The sequence below is a fragment of the Gopherus flavomarginatus genome (genome assembly GCF_025201925.1).
Source record: "Gopherus flavomarginatus isolate rGopFla2 chromosome 13 unlocalized genomic scaffold, rGopFla2.mat.asm SUPER_13_unloc_1, whole genome shotgun sequence".
Classification (NCBI taxonomy): domain Eukaryota; kingdom Metazoa; phylum Chordata; order Testudines; family Testudinidae; genus Gopherus; species Gopherus flavomarginatus.
Window position 1 is genome coordinate 1,008,968 of NW_026114609.1, and position 23,716 is coordinate 1,032,683.

Consider the following 23,716-nt stretch of genomic DNA (forward strand, 5'->3'; position numbering starts at 1 on the left):
TCCATGGGCGGATGCTGCTCCGTGCTCTGGAGAGCATCTGTATTGCTCTGTCAACCCCCCGTCTTCACTGAGCAAGTCTGGAAAGGTCCCAAGTGCCCCCTCTGGCCTGGCAGCAGAGAGTCTGTGCAGACATCAACCCTCTGCCAGCCCCACAGGTAGCAGCAGCACCAGACCCCTCAGCACCACAGGGGCACTCAATGCACTTCCTGTGGGGAAATGGTTCCTTGTGGTTCATCTGCTAGAGTGAGAGCCAGGAGAGAGCAGTGTCTGGCTCACCTTGGGGGAGAGAAGAGACTTGATGAGGGCGGATCTCCCTCCGTCCCCCCCGCAATGCTGGTCAGTTTTATTGTCACTGTGAAAGTCAGTGCTTCCCTTCAGGGCCGGCCCTAGAGGGATCTGGAGTCTGGGACAAATCTCCCCTTTCCTCCCCAGGCCCTGCCCCCACTACACCCCTTCCCCCAAACTCCCACCCCGGTCACATCTCTTCCCATCCAGCACCATTCGTCTCCCGCTCCCAGCTCTTCCCATCCCCACCCAGTGCCTCCTGCACTCCACTGAACCACTGATCCCTGGCAAGTGGGAGGTGCTGAAGGGGAAGAGGAGGAGCTTGTCAGCAAGGCCTGTAGTGTGTATGGGGGGGGGAGGAGCTGGCTGCCAGTGGGTGCTGAGCACCTATTTTTTCTCTGTTGGTTCTGCAGCCCCATAGCTCCCATGGAGTCGCTGACTTGGCTTCCTTCGTACTCTAAAGAGAGGAGCAGAACCAGGGCAATGGCTGATCTATGGGGCACCAGGTGAGTGGCAGAGGCTTCAGGTGCTGAGAGTTTGCCTGACCCCCCAGGGACACAGTGTGAGGTGTTGCCCCAGGGATCTCTATGAAAGGAGCAGAACAGGACTTCCTTGGGGTGGGGAGAGAATTGAGAGTGTCTCAGAGGGTTGTACAGAGGTATTGCCTGGGTGAGAGACTGGCTAAAACACAGGCCTTACTGCGAGCAGGATTCAAACCTGCACGGGGGAACCCTAGTGGATTTTGTCTCTAACACCTTAACCACTCAGCCATCACAGCTGTGAGCACAAAACTGCCCCAATGCCAGAGAAACTGGTAAAGAATCACAATGTCCAAGCTTGAAGTCATCTGAACTACAGAATTCCCACCGCAAACCTGGCTCCCAAAGCACAGGGGGGATTTGGGTTTGTTCTCTTTGCTTAGCCATGTGTAGTCACACAGAGATCGCATTTAAAAGTCTCCCCTCCCACAGAGTGGGAATGGGAAATGATTCTCAACTTGAAGCTTGATGTGAATGAGGATGTCTGGGCCACAGGGCCAGGGACTGACCTTTGCTATAGAAACCAGTGACACACAGAACCAGGCTAAGGAAAATGTTTCCTGGAGTCAATAACAAGAATAGCAGCAGTATTGTGCAGAGAAATGTCTCACAAGAGGAGTCAGTGCATTGGTGGTTCGGTAGCAGAAGTTACAGCTACAGCAGGGGAGATCTAGCTTTGGTTTCTGGCCAACAAAGGGATGAGTTTTATTGACTCCAAATTTCAGTAGAAAAATTCAGACCCAAACTGTGTGTGGTGGGGGTTTCTCTGGTTTCGTTTGTTTTTCTCATTTGAAATGTCCTTGATCATTTTTCTGTGAAAACTGTTTGGACAAGCAAAGGAAGAGTTAGAACAATTACAAATCTCTGTGGGAGTGAGAGGGTCTCAAAGCTCCGGGGGAGGCATGGATATTTTCATGGAGGGGAGTTGAGGAGATAAATGAGAGGCTTTTGCTCCAGCTGAGGGAGCGGCTTGGCAGATTCATTTTTACCAAGTGAAACCCCCTCACCACACACACACACACATTGCTCCCCTGCTGCTGCTGCCCCAGCTCAAACCCCACTGTCACTCCCAGCATGTGACCTACAGCTTCCCACTGACAAAGCCCTTATCTATCAGAGGCAAAATCCCCTCATCTGCCCCTTCTCCCAGCTGAGCCCTCCTCCCACAGAGCCCAGGACAACCCTGACCTAGCCATGCTGGGGGTTCGGGCTTAATCTTCAAGGCCGAGCGCAAAACCTTCAGCCTGGCACGTTTCGCTCCCTTCCCACCTTGGCCCAAGCGGCAAAGGAGAAACGGACGAGACACGCTGGCTGGAAGACGCCTCCCTCCCACTTCTCTATAGCCTTCTGTGACGTTATTAATATGAACTGGGACCGTAGAAATCATTGTTGCCACCACTGTTATATATGTGCAGCAAATATTGTGCGAAGGTTGGCATGTGAGGTGTCTATGAAAAGGTTATGATTTGCTGGTTATAATTATGCTGGCTGTATGTGTGTTCCATTTTTGTATTTGAAGTTATGAATATGGGCTATGTACTTGTATCTCAAATGTATTTGATTCCAAGTAGCCTCAGTGTCATCAGCCCCCAACTCCTTCAGGAGTCCATAGCAAAGAGACCCCTCCACCCACAATCCTGGACTCCCTGGGAGGTGCCTCCTACACACACACTCCCCAACCCAATGGCGCATCAAGGAATAAAGTGGCAGCATCTAGTGTCAGTGGGGTTCAGTGGCTCAGTCTAGACGCCTGCGCTGGGGACCCACCCCCATAGCACTGCTCGAGGGCCTGGGCCTGGGGTGTTCACAGCCCCTTCCTCACCCCTCCGAGCCCAGCCTGGCTCCTCACCTGGAATAAAGCAGAAGCGTCCGTTGGCCTCGCTGCTGTCCAAGTTTCAGGCGCTGCTGTTGTCCCATGGGAAGTGGGCCGAGCTGCTGGGGCTGGGAGAGGGATCCTCCACCTCCTGCCCTGGGAAGGCTGGAAGGTCCCCACTGACCGCGCAGGGCGACGCCTCCTGCTGGAAATCGGGGCTGGGCTCCTGGGGCTGCTGCTGCCCACATAACAAGCCCCGGAGCCACCCTGCCCGGTTCCGCTCCTGGGCTGGGTCCTGTCTGCCCAGCTGCATCCTGGCCCAGCTCCATCTTGGCCTGGCCGGTGCCTCTCCCACCTTGGCGCCTGTGCCGGGAGCAGGTTGCCTCTTCCAGAAGGCTGGGCACTTCCACCTCCTGGCCCGGAAGAGAGCTCCTTCCCTGCCAGTGGGGATGGTGGGGCCGCTACGCTCCTGGGGAAGATGGCAGCTTCTTCCCTCAGGCTCTGGGGCTGCCTGCAGAGCCTTCTTCCTGAACATCCTCAGGCGCCTGGCCATCCTGGAACCAAGCGGTGAGCAGATGTGAGTCTGGGGTCAAGGCAGCCTCTCACTTACCAACTTGTTTGGTCTCTCCCCATCCCTGCCCCACCCAGAGCAGTTCCTCTCCCCCAACGGGGTGCAGGGAGTGCAAGCTACACACACTGGCAGGAGTTCATTGCATGATCTGCTCCCCCTCAACCTTCCCCCTCGTCATCCCTGGGGCTGCAAGAACCGGGGAGTCTCGTCCTTTTCGAGCACTGGGGTCAGTCACAAAGACCATCGGTCACTTTGGAGAAGCAGCTCCATCCTGCCAGCCCAGGACACACTCACACCTTCCCCCCACCCATCCCCTGCCCAGGCTAGAGAAGGAACAGAACCCAGGAGTCCGGACTTCTCCTGGGAAACCATTCCCCACTTCAAAGTCCTTAGGCATAGCAAGGCCAGGGCCCCTTCGTTTCCCATTGATTTCCATGCTTAGCAGCTCACTGGGTCTGGCCCAGCGCAGAGACTCTCAGCCTGGGGAACAGTCTCCCACAAGGGAAGGGATGGGAGCCCCATTGCTGGGACGTTGCCAAACACACAGGAGACGGCTCTGGAGAAGCCCCTCCCCGGTCTGAGAGTGAGGGGCTCCTGGGGGCTGTTTGCAAATCCAATCTCCTCTGGGAGAGATTCTCTCCCCCTCTTTCTACCTCTCCCCAGGCAGACATGGGACGCCACTGAGGAACCCTAATGCCACTTACTTGCTCTGGTGACAGAGTGATGGATGGAGGATGTTTAATGTCATCCCTTGCCTTTCTCCTCACTCTGCAAGCCCAAGACAGGCCGGAGAGGGGGGTGGTGACCTGAGGAGCTACCCTGACCAGCCAGCAGGCAGGGTGATGACACTGGGCGATCGGCTGGCTGGGAAAACAAGTCTGTCTTATTGCCAGGGAAAGGAGAAACTTGGCCAGCATCAGGGGGTGCAGAACATCACCCTAGTGTGGAGGTGACAGCGCCTCCGGGATCCTGCAATCCCAGCACTTTACACACCTTCCTGGAGCCTCCCAACCCCCCTGGGCTGTCAGGACTGTGACCCCAACCCTACTGATGAGAAACAGGCCTGGGGAGGGGAAGCTACTGGCTCAGAGTCACACCAAGTGTCAGAAGTATGGATGGGACCCAGCATTCCTCCTCTCCAGGCCCCTTCGCTAACCACTGCTGCACACTCCCTCCCACAGCTGGCAGTTACAAGCAGGCCTTCATGGCCTCTCCCCCTGCCTTTGAGAGGGAGTATGCTCCACTGCAGTGACTGGAGCAGGGGACTTAGGGTCAGGACTCCTGAGTTCCATTGCTGGGGATTTCATACTTTCCCGCTATTGGAAAGTGCTGGGAGAATCCCCCAGCCAAAGCTGCTGTGACAGTGCTAAGCAGCATCTGACCATGAAAGTGGGAGCACACTGCCTAGGAGGAGGAGTGTTTGGCTCTGGGGTTTCACTTCATCCCAGTCTAGAGAGAGGGGCCCAGCTATGGAGTTTGGCTCAAGAAGACCAATTCTCCAATTTGTTAAAGGCGTTTTGAATTCCAATCCTGTGCTCCAAAGTGCTTGGTGTCATTTGCAAATTTTAGAAGCATGCTCTCCACTCCATTTTCCAAATCAGTAATGAAAATATTGAGTAGTACCAGATCCCAGACTGATCCCTGCTGAACCCAACAGGTACACCCTCTCTGTTGGATAGCCAAACATGGAGAAGGGCTCTTGGAGTCTGGGCTTTCAACCAGCTCTGCACCCACATCACACTGATTGCATCTAGACCGCATTTCCCATGTTTGCTTGTGAGAATGTCCTACGGGACTGTGTCAAAAGCCTTAGTAACACCGAGATAGATCCCATCTACTGTTTACCCACCTCCACTAGGCCCAGAACCCTGCCAAAGAAGGAAAGAGGATTGGTTTGGAATGATTTGTTCTTGATAAATCCATGCTCACTTGTCCTAAGAACCAAAGTATTCTGTAGGTGCTGCTGACACACAGATTGTTTAGAACGTATTCCAGTATCTCTCCAGCTGTGGAAGTGAGGGTAGCTAGTCTGTAAGTCCCAAGGGTCTCTTTGTTCCCCTTTTAAAGATAGGTCCTGTCTTATTGATGGATGGGAAGATGTTCTTTTTCAGGGATCTCAGACAAGAACTGGGGCACAACACCTGGTTTGTTAAGTCCACAAAAACAGAGGCAGGAACCTCTTCTCTCCTGCTGGCAAAGAATCCCAGATGCCTAAAAGACAGGGACTCACATCCATGAATGGGCTTTGAAAAAGGCAGTGGTTAAAAAGTTTGGCCCCGACCATTTCTTGTTTCCACAGACTAGACATTTTAGCAAACTTTAGAATTCCTTGGTGCTGAACACCGTGAAACTCCCCTTTCTCCTTCACAGAGGGTTTTAATGCCCCTTATCTCACTCAGGCTCACGACTGCCCAGAGTTCGAGAATTGTCCCTGTTCCCATTGGACAGATGGGGAGGAGTCTGAGGTCCAGAGAAGGGATATGACCTACCCAAGGGCCTACACAGCAAGGCGGTGGCAGAGCCAGAAAGAGAAGCCGCCAGTCCTGACTCCTGTTCTAACAGCCAGCAAAGCCGTCTGCCCTCAGAGGCACGGATAGAGCTCAGGAATTGAGATGGTGGGGAAATTTAATTGAAACCATTTCTGTCAGAAAATCCCGTTCAGACTAAACCAGGTTGTTTCTCGAAATCAAAACATGTGGGATGAAAGTTCTTTGCAAAAATATTTTGTTGCAAAACAAAAGGATCTCCTGTTTGTCAGAGTGTGTTAAATTGTCTCATCACACACAAAGAGGAGACACTTAGATCACAAACATGAGATAAGATGCTTCAGTCTAAGCTAAGTAGTTGCTGCTCTTAACAATTTCAAAATAAAAAAATACAAATAAAAGAGACTATTTCAGCTGGTCTATTATGTCATAATCTGTTCTGAGTAAAAGTGATAGGAAACCTCATATTATGCACTACCCCTAGTGACACTTTCCAATGGATCCCCATCCTCCACCCACTGTGAGGTAGGTAGGAGCGGATCGTTAGTATCCCTATTTGAAAGAAGGAGAAGCTAAGGCTGAGAAAGGAGAATTGGCTTGTCTTAGGTCACACAGTGGCAGAGTTAGGAATAGGTCCCAAGAGCCTTGATTTTGAAACTAACCATCAGATCCCTGGCCACACTATAGCAGACCTTAAGGTGGCCATCCTGCAGCAAAAAAACTTCAGGACCAGACTTCAAAGAGAAACTGCTGAGCTTCAGTTCATCTGCAAATTTGACACCATCAGCTCAGGATTGAACAAAGACTGTGAATGGCTTGCCAATTACAGAACCAGTTTCTCCTCTCTTGGTTTTCACATCTCAACTGCTAGAACAGGGCCTCATCCTCCCTGATTGAACTGACCTCGTTATCTCTAGCTTGCTTGCTAGCACACATATATATACCTGCCCCTGGATATTTCCATTACATGCATCTGAGGAAGTGGGTATTCACCCACGAAAGCTCATGCTCCAAAACGTCTGTTAGTCTATAAGGTGCCACAGGATTCTTTGCTGCTTCATCAGATCTTGAATTTCAAACACTGAATGACCTGAGTAAAGTGTTCTCACATGAGCTCCAGACCAACAACAGTGCACAGTAACTATTAAGCAAGTATTTTAGGAGAACTGCAGTGGTAGAGAGAATCATGAACTGCTCAGAGACCATTAATGCAGCGAAGCAGAAAAATTTGTCAAACATATGACTGGTTATGACTTATTTACTTGGTCTTAAAAGAGAACAACAAGGACTTGAGTCTCCTCCCTGTCAATAAACCCCTGCTCAGCCAATCGGTCACTGGTGGGGATCACTGCCCGAGCACTATTTCAGCCCCATATTTACACACACACATACACACACACACACTCTCTCTCTCTCTCTCAGCTCATGTTTTCCATGCCAAGAGTTCAACTGTCACCAAATGGATCAGACTGAACAGGGACAGCTGTTTTGTAGTAAAATCACTGAAAGGGAAGGAGAAAACTCAAAAGAGGTTCCTTCTGGTGCTCACGTCGGTGAACCCAAATACTCTCTCAGTCCTCAAAGAGAGACCTGGAGAAGGAGACTTGCTGAAGCAAAGCCACAGGGGTCTCTGAGGTTTCCCTGGCCCCTCGCCCCTCTCCTGCCTGGCTGATGTCAGCATCTCTCTGTGAGGTCATCACCTCCCCACCACCTTTGACCAATAGTCTGAGGTCCTGCAAAAGGCCTTTGTGATGTCACTGCCACACCCCTCCCTTGCTGTGCTAATGTCCTGCCTCTGGCCAGGCACTTTGGAGGTTTGAGCTACTCCCTGTGGATCACCCCACTCAAGGAGCGTTCGTTCTAGGAAGCAAGCTGGTAGTTTTGGATCATCTGCAAATTTTGTCAGCTCAGTTTTTAGCAGATCATTTATGAATATGTTGACTAGCCCTGGTCCCAGTACAGACACCATTAGTTACCTGTTTCCATCCGGAAAACTGACCATTTAGTCCTACCCTTTGTTTCCTATCTTTTAACCAGTTATTGCTCCACGTGAGGACCTTCCGGAGGTGAAAGTAAGCCAGTATGATCCAGTATAGGGTACTGGCAAGAGCCGGTACGCTGTGCCAGCCTGGCCTGGCTTCCTCAGGCTAGTGATTTAAAGGGCCCAGTGCTCCCTGCAGCGGCCAGAGCCCCGGGCCCTTTAAATTGCCTCCCCAGCCCCCCTGTTGGAGCCCTGGGGAGCAAATCACTACCGTGGATGCTGCTCTCTCCGACTCTGCCAACACAGAGTAGGGGCGGCAGAACCTTCCTTACAGTGGGGGGGCACAATTGTCTGAACTGTGACACCCCCATGACACCCCTTCCCTAAGGACCCCCACTCACACCACCTCTCCCCCGAGACCACACCCACAGAACGCCTCTTCCCCAAGACTGCACCCTTCCCCCCCCCTTCATCTGTCCTAAGAGCCAGCAAATAGTGGTGGGGCCATGGCCCTCTAACCCCCCTGTTCCAGCACCCCTGACACAGAGCTAAGCAGGCAGCAGTGTGTATGTGTATGTGTGTGTGTGTGTGTGTGACAGAGAGTGCTGTGCTGTGCTGAGCTGAGCCAGTGAGAGAAGGGGGGCTGATGTCGGGGCTGTCCCCTGCCTCAGGACTGGTTGCTTCCAGCTGCTGTCTGAACTTAGAGACAGTGTGCCGACACACTCACTCTTCCACAACACACACACTGTCTCTCCTCCCCACACACACACGCTCTCTACCCCACCACGCACATTGCAGTTGAAAAGCAGCTGGCAATCTAGTAGGATGCCCATAGAACAATGGGATAGAGAAACCTGCATCATGTGATGATGCACCAGCCTGTGAGGCATTGCAAACCCTTCCCAAAGCACCCTGCAGCCAGTTGCACAGTGGGATAGCTACCCACAATGCCCTGCTCTCTGTGGCCATCCAAGAGATGCTAGCATGGATGTGCTCTGGTGACACAGGGTGGACATGCAACAGCTGTTCAATTAAAACACTTTAACTAAAGCCACATCCCCCTTTAGTGTAGGCCTAGCATGAAAGTGAGGCAAGGCCCAGCTCTGTTGAAACTGAAGAACCACAACTTTCTCAATAGTTGGCAGGACTCAAATCTGCACAGGGAGACCCCAATGGATTTTTAGCCCATCACCTTAACCACTTGGCCACAACTACTTGCTTGACATGTGGCTCTCACTGCCCTCTAGTTCTGCTCTCACTGAGTGATCAATTCCAATTGTTTCCTCAGACCAGCTTCCACAACACACACACTGCTGTGCCATTGTGTAAGTGTGTCCATGGCTGAACAGCAAGAATTCCTGCTCCTTTCCCTTCTGGCTGGAGCATGAGGAGAGTGTGTTCGTGGTTAATGACATTGCTGTAGCTTGTCCATTTCCTGCCTTGCTCATTCAGACAGTCCCCTTCCCGTCATATCCCCAGCACATCAGTGATTGCTATAGCAGGGGGCAGGTTTTCTCTGGGGCACTGAGCTTTGCCAGGGGGTTGGTGGCTCCTTTCTTTCCTCACCCTGGAGTAAACTCAGTTTTTTATTCCATCCTTGATGTTTGAAGGAATAGCAACAGATGACCAAAGAAAGAGGTGGACAGGGTGGGTCTCAGGGGAGAGGCAGAGAGATTCGAGAGGTTGGCAGGGCAGGGGAGGGTGCAGAGAGGCATGGGTGGTGAGCAGGGGGTTCTCAGGAGAGAGGTCAGAGAGGTGTGCGTGGTGTGCAGGGCAGGTCTCAGGGGAGGGGAAGAGGTGTAGGTGGTGGGCAGGGTGGGTCTCAGGGGAGGGGCAGAGTGAGTCTCAGGGGAGGGGCAGAGAGGTGCAAATGGTGGGAAGGGTGGGCCTCGGGGAGGGGTCATAGAGGTGTGGGCGGTGGGCAGGTCAGGGGAGGGGCAGAGAGGTGTGTGCGGTGGGCAGGGTGGGTCTCAGGGGAGGGCTCAGAGAGGTGGGCAGCTCAGGGGAGGGGCAGAGAGGTGTAAGTGGTGGGAAGGGCTGGTCTCAGGGGAGAGGGCAGAGAGCTGTGGGCAGGGTGGGTCTCAGGGGAGGGGGCAGAGAGGGGTGGGCAATGGGCAGGATGAGTCTCAGGGGAGGGGGCAGAGAGGTGTGGGCAGCAGGTAGACCTTGGGGTAGAGGGTGGAGAGGCGCTAGGAGGCCTTGGGGGAGGAGAGGAGCGAGTGAAAGGTGGACCAGCAGGCCTCAGCCAAAGAGGAAGAGCAGGGGTGGGAAGTGGCCAAATGGGAGTGAGGGCAGAGCACAGGTGGGGCCTCAGAGGGAGGAGAATGAGGGAAGGGGATGGAGTGGGGGGACAGCACCACGGTCTGGGCAGGGCCGCCCAGAGGATTCAGGGGGCCTGGGGCAAAACAATTTCAGGGGTCCCTTCCATAAAAAAAAGTTGCAATACTATAGAATACTATATTCTCATGGGGGGCCCCTGCAGAGCCTGGGGCAAATTGCCCCCCATGCCCCCCCCGTGGCCCTGCCCTCAGCCTTTCCTCGTAAGTCCCCTGTCCCCTAATCATTTTTGTTGCCCTCCCCTAGACTGTCTCCAATTTGTTTCTGTAGTGGGGGGTTGGGGAAACTAGACACAATGCTCCAGATGTGACCTCACCAGTGCCAACTAGAGGGGAATAATCACTTCCCTCCATCTGCTGGCAACGATCCTACTAATCCAGCCCAATATGACCAGTTCCCCATATTTAATGCAGACACAGCAATATTTGATAAATTGATTCCTGTCCATTCAGAAGGTTATTTCCCACCTATTTATAAACAAATGAAGATGTTCTAAGCGGAGGGGAAAGAGCTGTCCCGTCCGTGTAGTTAATCCATCTCCCCGAGAGGTGGTAGCTATGTCAGTCGGGGAAAGCTATGTTGGTGGGTGTGTAAGCTGTGGTGTCTACATGTGTATATAAAGTTTAATCAAACCCCATTTTTAAAAGCCCTGTGGTGTGGGAATAGAAAAGGAGCTCTCTGAGGCAGAACCTGTCCTTCAAAATCCTTAAGATCACTGACTTGCCTTTGTAAATGTCATGGGGGTATAGCTCAGTGGTACAGTGTTTGACTACAGATCAAGTGGTCCTTGGTTCAAATCCAAGTGCCCCCTTACAAACTTGGTTCTTTAATAAAAATAATTCTGTTTCCACTATGTTCAAGAGCTCCACTAAATAGGGGTCCCTGAAATGAATGGGCACTCTCAATGTCTTCCTGTGCAAATGCATAAAAACCTAGCAAACATGTCCCCCAGCTGAAATCACTTCCAATTCTCTAAGTGTCTAGATTTGTTTTCATCAATTAAACAAAGGCACATGAAAACACATTTGCAGGTCCTTGGCCTCCATGGGCTACAATGTGCAGAAGAACAAGAACGACATCCACTTGGGAGGAATGGACTAGTCTGTATTACATTTGGTAAGTAAGTTGCCATTGGGACTGAAAACTCTGCTGGAGGTGGACAGGAGCCTGTTATAAAACTAAAATAACCAAGATTTACCAAACTACCAGTTACACATCCAATCCTCTGTTTGTGCACATGGCATCAACTGGGGCTCTAATAAATGACAGCCTTCCTTTAACACAGATCGTTGTTTCATGTAACTTTCAGATACCTTCAAATGGCAGCTGTTTAGAGGTCATGTGCTGCTAGTTCATGAGCAGCAGCAGAGTCTCTGTACGTTTACCAACCGTAGAGCAGGGTGTGTCTGCATCCAAGTAACTGCAGAGTCAGTGTAGCACCAGACAGTTAATTGCACAGTCTCCCTTTCTGGTCTCATTGATCATTTGGGTAGAAACAGCAACGGTTTGGTGGTTTTTGTTTTTTTTTCCCCTTCATTTTCTCCTAAGGAATGTGTGATCTTGAGCGTGTTATTTTAAGTTCCCTGCGGGTCAGGAAAATTCCATCTCCTTGAAATAGGTGGGGAAGTGACCTGCTTGTATAACCTAGAATAACGGAGCTTTTATAAAGCAGTTTTGCCTTTAATATACTGGGATAAAGATAGTAAATAGTAAATTCTACAGCCAGACACCAGGCCAGGATCAATTGATGGGGCCAGGATCAATTAATTACAGAAGAAACAAACTCTTGGGAAGTAGATGTAATTTGTCCCCAAACCTTTCTTTATTCTCATATGCTCTCAGGGATTCTCTTCTAGAGGGCAGCGTTAAGGTTATCTGGGCATGTACCCTCACTCTGTATTCCCTGTTTTTCCAGAATTTGAGTTTTACTGAACTCGATGTTCTGGAAGGTAAGAGATATTCACAGTCAAAGTTAACTCTCTGTTAACAAAGGTTTTGTTAGCGGCAAATAATGAGACTAATCCCTCACTGCGGTAATTCCACTGACTTCAGTGTACTCGTCCTCATTTCTAGTTCCAAAAAAATAAGCAAATTAAAACAACCTTGAGAACTAAAATGCTGTGAGAAAATGGAAATTTTAGTAGCTCAAATAATTCAGTTTCTTCTGTGTCTTGTGCGTGTTTAAATGGCACAACATGTTAATTTCTAAGCACATCTTTCTTAACTTCTTCAAATATTCTGTAGTACATTAACTAGATCAAGTGGGTTGTTCAATGGAGGGAGGTTTTCATGCATTACCCAAAACATATTTTTCATGTTATGTAAATGAACACAACTCATTGAACACAAAATTGTGTATTTCATGCCGTGAACTGAGTGGGTAGGTCAAATTAATAGGCTTGTTTTTTCTCTGTCTCTCTCCATGAAAAAAGGAAGAAACCGTGAAAATACCCATGGAGAGAGGGTGTTTCTGAGAGCTGGGGTAGATATGGAGATATTTATGAAAGGAGGAGAGGCCAAAGTAGGGCCTTAGCTGGAACAAATGGGGAGGTTTTTTGTGCAGTTTCATTTCAGCCAGCCTCACATCCTGTAGTCCCTACTTCACCACCCCACCAACAAAGCCACCTGTGACTCCTGAGACAGCCCCACTGCAAAAACTGCAGAGCCCTCAGCACTCCCTCTCCTAGCTGGATCCCCTGGCAGCCAGAGCTCTCCGCAGAACTGCTGTGGTTGCTCTCCTGAGTGTCTGATCAAGGATGGCTATCGGCTTCTCCTGAGAATGCAGCTGAGAAATGACTCACCCTTCTCTAGATTCTCGCCTCTGGGCTCTGAGAAGCAGGATGGGCCCTGTATGATAAAGTTCATGCAACATTCCCCTCTCATCCCAGCCCTGGTTTGTCACTAGTAGCCTGCTGTGTCTGGGTAGCAGCAAAGGATGTTTCCCAACATTCAGGAGACCCCAGCCTGGGACTAAAGTCAGCCCAGCCCAGACCCCACATCCTAAAGTGAATAAGAAAAATTTATTTACTTGTTCTCATAATATAAGAACTAGGGAACACCAAATGAAAGTAATGGGCAGCAGGTTTAAAACAAATAAAAGGAGGTTCTTCACACAGTGCACAGTCAACATGTCAAACTCCTTGGCTGAGAAGGTTGTGAAGGCTGGGACTATAATAGGATTTAAAAAAAAAACCTAGATAAATTCATGGAGGTTAAGTCCATTGATGGCTATTATCCAGGATGGGTAAGGAATGGTGTCCCTAGCCTCTGTTTGTCATAGGGTGGAGATGGATGGTAGGAGAGAGATCACTTGATCATTACCTGTTAGGTTCAGTCCCTCTGGGGCACCTGTCATTGGCCACTGTTGGCAGACAGGATACTGGGCTGGATGGACCTTCGGTCTGACCCGGTATGGCTGTTCTCATGTTCTTATGAAGGGAGGGAGAAAGCCCTGCAACACAGTTTCTGTAGTGTAGTGGTTATCACATTTGCCTAACATGCAAAAGGTGATTGGTTCAAAAACAGGAGGTTTTACTTTTTCTGCCTGTCCAGCAAAGAGCTCCTACTGCTGCCACTGTCCTGTCCTGCAGTAACCCCAACCCCTGCATGGCAGACGGCGGTGAAATGAGCTGAGCAAAAAGCCTTGGCATCAGCAGGGGAAAGCTAGAGGGTCTAGGCCAGTCACCTTTTGAAGCCTTGTGGCTTGGTCTCCTCTGCCCTTGGAGGCTGGCCTACGGAGGTCGACTCTTCCTGCTGGCCTCTTTTGTGTGACATGCCAAAGGAGGGAGTGAGGCAGGAACGGGGCAAAAGAGGAAAGTCCAGCTGAGGAAGGCAGGGCAGAAGCTAAGCACCTCAGTGCTGCTAAGTGGGTTTAGTAGAGTGCCACCATTCGTTCTGCAAAGCCTGGGGAGGTGCAGTTGGCTGCTGGGAGGTAGAATCCTGTGCCTGCCTCTTGGCTTCCCAGGGATGGCTACTTGCATCCCAGGAGAAGAAGGATGGTTCTGGGTGAAAGGAAGGCAAGCAAAGCTATGGGAGGAAATTTGGGTGCAGGGTGCTGGCTCTGCACTGGGGGAGGGGATTGGGGTGTAGGAGGGGTGATGCTTACCTCGGGCAGTGCAGCTCCCAAAGTGATCGGTACAGACAACCCTGCGTCAGCAGCTCCTAGGTGGGCCATGCCAGGGTGTGTCCATGCACTGCTGCATGCAGGCGCTGCCCCCAGAGCTCCCATTGGTTACAGTTCCTGGCGAATGGGAGCTGCGGAGTTGGTACTTGGGGCAGGGGCAATGATTGGAGACCCTCCCCCCGCCCCAGGGGATGCCGGGACATGCCAACCACTTCTGGGAGTGGCACGGAGGGATGGAGGTAGAGTGGGCAGGGAGCCACCTTAGTGCTGTTGGCACATCTCTGCACACCCATGGGGGGAGGGGAGCAGAGGTCGCCCTTGTGCTGCCTGGGGTAGGAGCAGTGCACAGAGCTGCCTCCCCTACTGGGTCTATTACAGGAGTGGATGGGTGGGGTCTTTTGGATTGTGTGGTGCAGCAGGACAGACTAGATGATCACATTGGTCCCTTATGACCTTAAAGGCTCCGAGTCTAAAAGTGAGAGGGAAGTAAAGGAAGTTTTTTTTAAAAAAAAAACCAAACATTGTAATACCAAGATGACTCCAACAGCTCATTGTACGGTCCCACCCCTTTCTTCCTCCATTGTGCATTGAATGACCTGTAGGACATTGATTGTCTCATTCCATTGATAAACTGATACAATGCAACTGAAATTAAACCAACTCCCAAGGGAGAAAACATCACATCACTGCATTGGCTGGGAATCGAACCCAGGTCAACTGCTTGGAAGGCAGCTATGCTCACCACTATACCACCAATGCATCTGGCAAAAGGGTCACTTATGCTTGCAAAATGAGGATAGAGCAGCATTGAGGAGATTTTCGGCCTGTTAAAATGTACTGGCTTCTCATCACTAAAAAAAACCACCTCCATCTTCACTTGAGTTTGAACCATCAGCCTTTCAATTAGCCACCAAAGTTGTTAATCACAGGGTATGTCTACACTACGAGATTATTCCGATTTTACAGAAATTGTTTTTTGGAAACAGATTATATAAAGTCGAGGGCACGCGGACACACTAAGTATATTAATTCGGTGGTGTGCATCCATGTACAGAGGCTAGCATCGATTTCCGGAGCATTGCACTGTGGGTAGCTATCCCATAGCTATCCCATAGTTTCTGCAGTCTCTCCCACCCACTGGAATTCTGGGTTGATGTCCCAGTGCCTGATGGGGCAAAAACAGTGTCGTGGGTGATTCTGGGTAAATGTCGTCACTCACTCCTCCCTCCGTGAAAGCAACGGCAGACAATCATTTTGCGCCCTTTTCCCTGGATTGCCTGGGCAGACACCATAGCATGGCAACCATGGAGCCTGTTCAGCTTTTTTTCACTGTCACCATATGTCTACTGGATGGTGCTGACAGACGCGGTTCTGCAGCGCTACACAGCAGCATCCTCTTGCCTTTTGCAAGTTAGCAAAGATGGTTATCAGCCATACTGTCCCATCTGCTGCTTTGCAAGCTCTTTTTTGATTCTGGGACTGCATGGTCACCTGTGCTGATCGGTGCTCCACGCTAAGCAAACAGGAAATAAAATTCAAAATTTCACCGGGCTTTTCCTGTCTACCTGGCCAATGCATCCGAGTTCAGATTGCTGTCCAAAGCGGTCATAATGGTGCACTGTGGGATGGCGCCTGGAGGCCAATACCATTGAATTGTGGCCACACTAACCCTAATCCGAAATAGCAATACCGATTTCAGCACTACTCCCCTCATCGGGGAGGAGTACAGATACCAGTATTTAGAACTCTTTATATCGATATAAGGGCTTCATTGTGTGGACGGGTGCAGGGTTAATGCTATTTAACGCTGCTAAATTTGATATAAACTCATAGTGTTGACCGGGCTAGAGACAGCAGCAGGTTTCCCCTATTGTTTCCCACTCCTGTGCCACCAGCCACTGCCCCTCTGATGCATCCCCTTCACCCCTAACCCCTGCACCCCTTCCTGCACCCACCTGGGGACAGTGACCTGTGTGCATGGAGCAGCTCGCATTGCTACCCGCTCCTCCCTGGAATGCTGCTCCTCTGGGCACCCCTAGGAGCTGGAGAGGTGGGGTGGGGGGGCAAGAAGCAACATCATCTGACTTCCCTGCATCCAGGTCACTTTCCTCAGCCAGGCTGCATAAGGGGAGGGCAGAGAGCAGCAGCTTCTGATGCTCCCCTCACAGCACAGCCCAGGTGGGGAAAGTGACCAGGACGCATGGAGCACATAGGGTTGCACTTCGCTCCCCTCAACCCTCTATGGGGCCATGGAGGAGCATTGGGGCAGGGGAGAGCAGTGAGCACCTTCACACTGCCACACGGTGCCCTTTGACCCCCTGGAGCCCTAGGCGGCTGCTGGGGGGCCCCCCCCATAAGGCCAGCCAAGCTCCCCAGCAACAACAGCAGAGAACACAGGGAGACTGGCCACACACTGAGCAGTGGTAGCCTGGGCAGCACGTAATGGAGGCTTGGGTGGGCTCAGCCTCCCCAAACCTTGCATCGACAAGGAGACAGTGGAGCCCATGACTAGGGGCCCTGGAGAAATTATGTCCCCCTGGAAAAGTCTCCCCCATGTCAGCCCCAGGGCTGGAGGAGCTCCCACTCCGTGCTACGGCCCGGGAGCTGGAGCAGGGGCACAGAGCTTCTCTGATCTTGGGGCCACAGCGGGGCATGGGTAAAGGAGTGACAGGGTGGGGCTAGTGGGGGAAGTGGTGGAACAGAGGTGACATAGTGGATCGGGCCGTGGGTGGAGGTGTGGCAGGGGGCAGAGCCACAGACAGAAGTGAGGGGGCCTAGTTCCAGTGCTGGGGCCCCTGCACTTGTTCTCCCTTTCCCTGGGCTTTGGCATCACTAGCCCCTGCTTAACGTGTAGGGTTCAGTGGTCCCCAAAAGGTGGGGCATGACTCCTAGGGGAACAAAGAGGAAGATTCATAGGTGCACCTCAGGGGCTGAGCCAGCCCCCATGGAGGGAGCACCAGTCAGCCCGACTCTGTCCCAGCTCTTTTCCAACCCCACCCTCAGCCTGGGCCCCTGACTGCCAGCTCGGCCTCAACCCCCTTACCCCTGTCTGCACCCCTCTCTTCAGCAAGCAACACCCCACTCCCAGCCCCAGTTTTCAACTGTGGCTCCGAGGGCCCACAGCCATGGATAAGAGGGCACAGTGTGAAATGTTTGGGGACCACTGCTTTAGGGTGACATTCTGAATCACTTCTATGCAGTCCAATAACAGCTATTCCTCACCCAGCAGGACCGACTAAGTATGTTCTGCTGCCCTTCACTCATGCAGGAAGGATAATAACATTTCATACCACTCAGTGCTAAAGTGATTTGTAACCCACCACCAGCTAAAACTGGCCATTTTGGGGAAGCGGCCCCATGATGCTGCATACCTAGGCAGAGTAGCTGTGTCTATGCAAACACTGTCTGTTCCTGAAGCCTTTCCCACAGCTGGTCACTAGGTGTGAGGGGGGAGCTCATTCAGCCCCTGCTTCCGCTTAGTATTTAAAAACACCTTAGTGTCCCTATCTCTGCTGGCCTTAGATTTCTCATCCTTTCCATGCCCTGACATTTCAGATGAGGTGGCTGAGTGGTTAAGGTGATGGACTGCTAATCCATTGTGCTCTGCACGCATGGGTTCGAATCCCATCCTCATCGGATGCATTTGGTCTTCTCTTCTCCTTTCTAGACAACCATCTCCCCCTTTGGTACAATGACAGATCAAACAATGTTGCTTCCTGCAAACAAAAGCCTGCTCAGAAACCCCTCTGCTTTAAATAAAATGTCTAAATCTCAGATTTCTAAAAAAAAAAATTCTCTAGTCCTGTATGTCTCAGTTTTTATCTCAAAAGGTAACAGCCTCATAATCTCCCCCAAACACCCTAAGACCTCCCCAAAGTATTAAAATACCCCAGTTCACAGCAAGGCCATGACAGTGACCCACAGCTAGAGTGTCTAGGCTAAGCTGTTCTGAAGGAGGCAACTCAAACATTTTCTCCCTGCTTCCCTTGACAAGGTCTGACTGGGAAAACAAAATTCCCCAAACTGAAAATTTTCAGCTGAAAAACCAGTACTAGCTATTTGGGGACTTTGGTTTGAATGTATTATTATTATTATCTTCTGATTTATGAATCAGTTTTGTCATCCAGGTGTGTTTCCAGCTGTTGATTTGTGGGGGAGAGATGCCAAGTCATGATGTCTCTTCCCCTCTTTCATAGTTTCTTCCAACTTTCTAGAAAGCTCCTTTGCTATGACGTGAGTCAAGCAGTGTCCATTGTTGCTGTGTTATCTCGATGAAGTCTGCATTGTACACGGTTCCTGGAATAGTCCTTGGGACTGTAGCCACCTTTAATAGGCCAGCAGTGAGTCTAGCTCCTCCCTTGTCGCACCTGAAAGGCTGGTGGGGGGTATTTCCCAACTTCATAACATATTTCTGTAATGCACACAGAGCAAACTTCATAACTTCCCAAACCAATGAGAGCCCATAGAATGCAAGAAGACATTAAGGTTCAACAAATGAACAGTTCAAGATTTTTGAAATGATACCTCACCAGGCAGCCTTTTTCAAAACGTATCATCACTATATGAGAGTGGTGAATATGGGGCTTGCAGGGTGCTGCTTTAAGCACAGCGTGCCACACCTGGGCTTCCATTGCAATGGGAACGTACCCTTAGAATCCATCTCTCCCAGGATAAAGATGGCAGCATGACTGGCCTGGGTCATCTGATTTGGGCTCATGGAGCTAAAGCTGAGAGGCTAAAAACTGTGGTGCAGATATTTGTGTTCACACTGAAGCCTGGGTTCAGAAACCCTCACCCCTCGTGGGGTCTCAGACGTTGGGTTCAAGTCCATATGTCTGCACTGTAATTTTATAGTCTTGCAGTCCAAGTCCCATAACCCTGAGTCAGCTGACCTGGGCTTTGAGACAGGTGACCTGGGTGTTTAAATCACAGTGTAGACATAACACTAGGATAGGTCTAGGAGCCCAGAAGGTTGGGAGGGAGTTTAGCAAGTGGAAATGGTAAAACCGCAGGGAAGTATTACCCTGGACTCATGGCAGTTCTCCGTTGGTCTGTCTGCTTTTGAGGCAGGGATAATAACTCCCAGTGGTGCCCTGCTGAGCGGCTTTTGGGGTATCTGCTCTTGGCTGTTGTCAGAAGGACCTTTGGTCTAGCCCAGTGTGGGTTTTCTTATGGTTTAAATTACACACACAGGCACTGATAACAGAGTTACTGAACGTTTGGGAGTTAGGAGCTGGTAGGTCAGTGGTCCAGTCCCTTCATGGATGACCCACTCCCTCTGGGACAGGGGCAGGTCTGAGCTCTCACACCAAATGCTCATTGTGGCTGCCAGAATCTGTGGCCAGCTCATTTAGTTTATGCCGAGGGTTGAGTCCTGCTTTGTGCCCAGTGTCTGAAAATGAAAATCCTAAACCACCCTATGAAATAATGAATGCAGCAGGATGTGCTATTGTCCCTGCCCCAAAGCAGACAGACCAATGGAGAAATGCCATTGAGTCCAGGGTAATACTTCATTGCGGTTTTACCTTTTTTGCTTGCTAAACTCCCTCCCAACTTTGAGGGGGCCCAGAGCCCAGTATTGAGCCTGAGCTGAGACATCTACACTGCAAATTTACCACCCCACGGCCAAAGCCTCGGGAGCCTGAGCTGGCATGGGGCAGCCCTGGGTGTTTCATTGCAGCGTGGACATAGCGTAGTATTATCTCTGCACTGTCATAAACACACCCAAGTCACTATTCTGAAACCCTGGGTCAGTTGATTCAGGCTTGTGGGGCTTGTGCTGCAGGGTTATAAAATTACAGTGTAGACACTTGGGCTTGAGCCCAGCCTCCGAGACCCCACAAGGGGTGAGGGTCTCCGAGCCTGGGCTCCAGTCTGAGCCTAAATGTCTGCACTGCACTTTTTAGCCTCACAACCTGAGCCCCAGGAGTCCAAGTCAGATGATCCAGGCCAGCCGGGCCACACTGCTTTTATCACGTTATAGATGCCCTCTCAGGGTGTGTCTACATTGCAATGTAAGCCCAGGGTTAGCAGAAGTCATGTCAGCAGCCCCAACGCATAAACATAAACCAAGAGGAAAAGACCCACCCCCCAAATAAGCTGGGCAGTGTCCTTCTCCCTACGGTTCATAAATCCAGCAACCAAAAGTCCTTTAACATGAGCCATCCCCTCTCTGAACCCCACTCACAGCTGTTGTCCTTAGTCAGTGCAAGCCCAGAGGTGCCTCTGTACAGTTCACCTGCCATCCTGGGTGGAAAACGGGGAAAATAAGAAGGCACTATTCTCACTATGCTGTCTGCGGACTCACTCATCCCTCCACAGCCACCCTGTCCTAACACTGATCTAACCCCTAAATTTTAGTATTAGGACCCAGGCACCAGCCCATTTGGCTTTGGAACCGCTGTCCCCTGCCTAGCAAGTGCTATTGAACTGAGCGTGAGTCTTTCAGTCGGGGTCTGCCGAGCACAGTTGTGCTGCCCTCAATTTACACAACAAGGATAACAACGCTTTATTTCTCCTACCCCAATAACAAGGAGACTGGGAATCCAACACCAGGCAAAAGTGATCATTTCGGCAAGCAATCCAACATATTTCCAACATACTGTAAAATCCACATGCAAACTCATACACGAAACCTTGCAAGAAAATCTCCCTGAGAGAGTCTGAAGCACCTGCTGCTGGAGGGAAGGAGGGAGCCGTGGTTTGGGATTGAGTGGCACTGGGAATAGAAGGGGGCTGTGGGTTGGGATTGAGGGGGCTGTGGGTAGGGACAGAGGAGAAGGGTGAAGAGGAGCAGGCTCTGGTTGGGAGTGAGAAGTAGTGTGCATAGGAGGGACTGAAGTTTGGGATTGAGGGGCACTGGGAAAAGAGGGGACATGGGTTTATGCTGAAGAGCATCATCATTTGGGGATCCAGCAGGAAAGGGGAAAGCAGCAGGTGATTCTAATTCCTAGGGATCTTCTATGTGTGTGTGTGTGCAGGGAGGGAACATGCTATATGCCCAGAGGCCTTTATTCCTCCAGGCTGCAAGGACAGAGGGGCTGTCAGGAAGTTGCCCCTTCAAACCCACACACAAAAAGGCCCTTCTGAGGAAAGGGGAAATCCTGAAGAGAAAACATTATGTCAAAGAGGACTGCAGAGAGACAGTTTAAGATCTTGGAAAGTAGTTCACCACCTGACCATGGACTTGAACCCTGGACCCTCCATTTAAAAGTCCGATGCTTTGCCAACTGAGCTTGTCAGACTCACAAGGTAGAAGAGCAGCTTGGTGCAGAGAAGAACTAGTCTAGAAAACAAGAATGGGAAACAGTAGGGAAAACCTGCTGCTCTCTCTGGCCTGGTCAACACTGCAAGTTTATATATAATTTAGCAGCATTAAATCACATTAACCCTGCACCTGTCCACACAACGAAGCCCTTTATATCGATGTAAAGGACTCTTAATACTGATATCTGTCCTCCTCCCCGATGAGGGGAGTAGCGCTGAAATCAGAATTCGCTATGTCGGATTAGGATTAGTGTGGCTGCAATTCAGCGGTATTAGCCCCCTTTGAGCTCTGCTTGCAGAGGCAATAAAGTTAGTGTTGTTTCACATTCCTGCATTCTTTATCACACAAATGGGGGGATAACTGCTACAGTAGCCCAGGAGGGGTAGCAGAGGAGGGAAGCAACGGGTGGCGTTGTTGCAGGGGCACCCCCTGGAATGGCATGCAGCTCATCATTTCTGCGGGATGTCTGGGGCTCTGACCTGGAGAAGCCGTTTCCCTCTCTGGTTCTTTAGTAGGCTTGCCTGATAGTCTAGACAGGACTGACCCTCCCTTTAGACAAAACTCAAAGAAGGGAATGACCTGGGGAGTCATTCCCATTTTTGTCCATGCGCCCCTGGCCAACCTCACCGAGGCCGGCCAGGAGCACCCATGACAGCAGCAGATGGTACAGTATAACTGGTAATTGTCATTGTCAACTTGCAAAGCAGCAGACGGGACGGTATGGTTGGTAACCATCTTTGCTAACTTGAAAAGTCAAGGGGATGCTGCTGTGTAGTGCTGTAGTACCGCGTCTGTTAGCATCATCCAGTAGTCATACGGTGACGGTGAAAAAAGGCTGAACGGGCTCCATGGTTGTCATGCTATGGCGCCTGCCCAGGCAATCCAGGGAAAAGGGTGCGAAATGATGGTCTGCCATTGCTTTCACGGAGGGAGGACTGAGTGATAACATTTACCCAGAATCACCCACTACACTGTTTTTGCCCCATCAGGCATTGGGATCTCAACCCAGATTTCCAATGGGTGGGAGAGACTGCCGAAACTATGGGATAGCTATGGGATAGCTACCCACAGTGCAACGCTCCGGAAATTGACACTCGCCTCGGTATATGGACGCACACCGCCGAACTAATGTGCTTAGTGTGTCCGCGTGCACTCGACTTTATACAATCTATTTCCAAAAACTGGTTTCTCTAAAATTGAAATAATCCCATAGTGTAGACATACCCTGTGATTAACAACTTTGGTGGCTAATTGAAAGGCTGATGGTTCAAACCCAAGTGAATATGGAGGTGGTTTTTTTTAGTGATGAGAATCCAGTTCATTTTAATGGGCAGAAAATCTCCTCAATGCTTGTCTAGCCTCATTGGGCAAGCATAAGTGACACTTCTATCAGATGCATTGGTGGTATCGTGGTGAGCATAGCTATATTCCAGGTAGTTGACCGGGGTTTGATTCCCAGCCAGTACAGTGATGTGATGTTTCCTCTACTGGGAATTGGTTTAATTTCAGTCACATTGTATGAGTTTATCAATGGAATAAGAGAATCAATGTTCTGCAGGTCATTCAACACACAATGGAGGAAGAAAGGGGTGGGACTATACAATGAGCAGGTGGAGTTAACCTGGTATTACAATGTTTGGGTTTTTTAAAAAAACTTCCTTTACTTCTCTCTCCCTTTTAGACTCAGAGCCTTTAAGGTCAGAAAGGACCAATGTGATCATCTAGTCCGACCTGCTGCACCTTACAGGCCAAAAGACCCTCCCCCTCCTGTAATAGACCCAGTAGGGGAGGCAGCTCTGTGCACTGCCCCTACGCCAGGCAGCACATGGACGACCTCTCCCCCCTCCCCCAATGGGTGTGCAGAGATGTGCCAGCAGCACTAAGGTGGCTCCCTGCCCACTCTGCCTCCGTCCCTCCGTGTCACTCCCAGAAATGGCCAGCATGTCCCAGCATCCTTGGTGCGGGGGGAGTGTCTCCATTCACTACCCCTGCCCCGAGTACCAACTCCGCAGCTCCCATTGGCCAGGAACTGCATCCAATAGGAGCTCTGGGGGCAGAGCCTGCAGGCAGCGGCACACAGAGACCCCCTGGCACAGCCCACCTAGGACCTGCTCCCCCAGGGTTGTGTGTACCAGTCACTTTGGGAGCTGCAGTGCCCGGGGTAAGCGCCACCCCTCCTGCACCCCAACCCGCTACCCCAGTGCAGAGCCTGCATCCCACTCCCAAATTTCCTCCCAGAGCTTTGCTTGTTTTCCTTTCACCCAGAACCATCCTTCTTCTCCTGGGATGCAAGTAGCCATCCTTGGAAAGCCAA

At 50.8% G+C, this 23,716-nt stretch overlaps 1 long non-coding RNA gene and 3 other non-coding genes across 4 annotated transcripts in view; 3 read left to right on the plus strand and 1 right to left on the minus strand.

Annotated features, from left to right (window-relative positions):
* The window catches only part of LOC127041002 (uncharacterized), a 150,899-nt gene that overhangs the window by 61,125 nt on the left and 66,058 nt on the right, over nucleotides 1-23,716 (plus strand). The window lies entirely within an intron of this gene.
* Nucleotides 10,752-10,823, plus strand: TRNAC-ACA (transfer RNA cysteine (anticodon ACA)). The gene has a single exon. It is a non-coding gene; the product is annotated as a tRNA-Cys (tRNA).
* Nucleotides 14,823-14,894, minus strand: TRNAG-UCC (transfer RNA glycine (anticodon UCC)). The gene has a single exon. It is a non-coding gene; the product is annotated as a tRNA-Gly (tRNA).
* Nucleotides 17,690-17,771, plus strand: TRNAS-GCU (transfer RNA serine (anticodon GCU)). Its single transcript has one exon. It is a non-coding gene; the product is annotated as a tRNA-Ser (tRNA).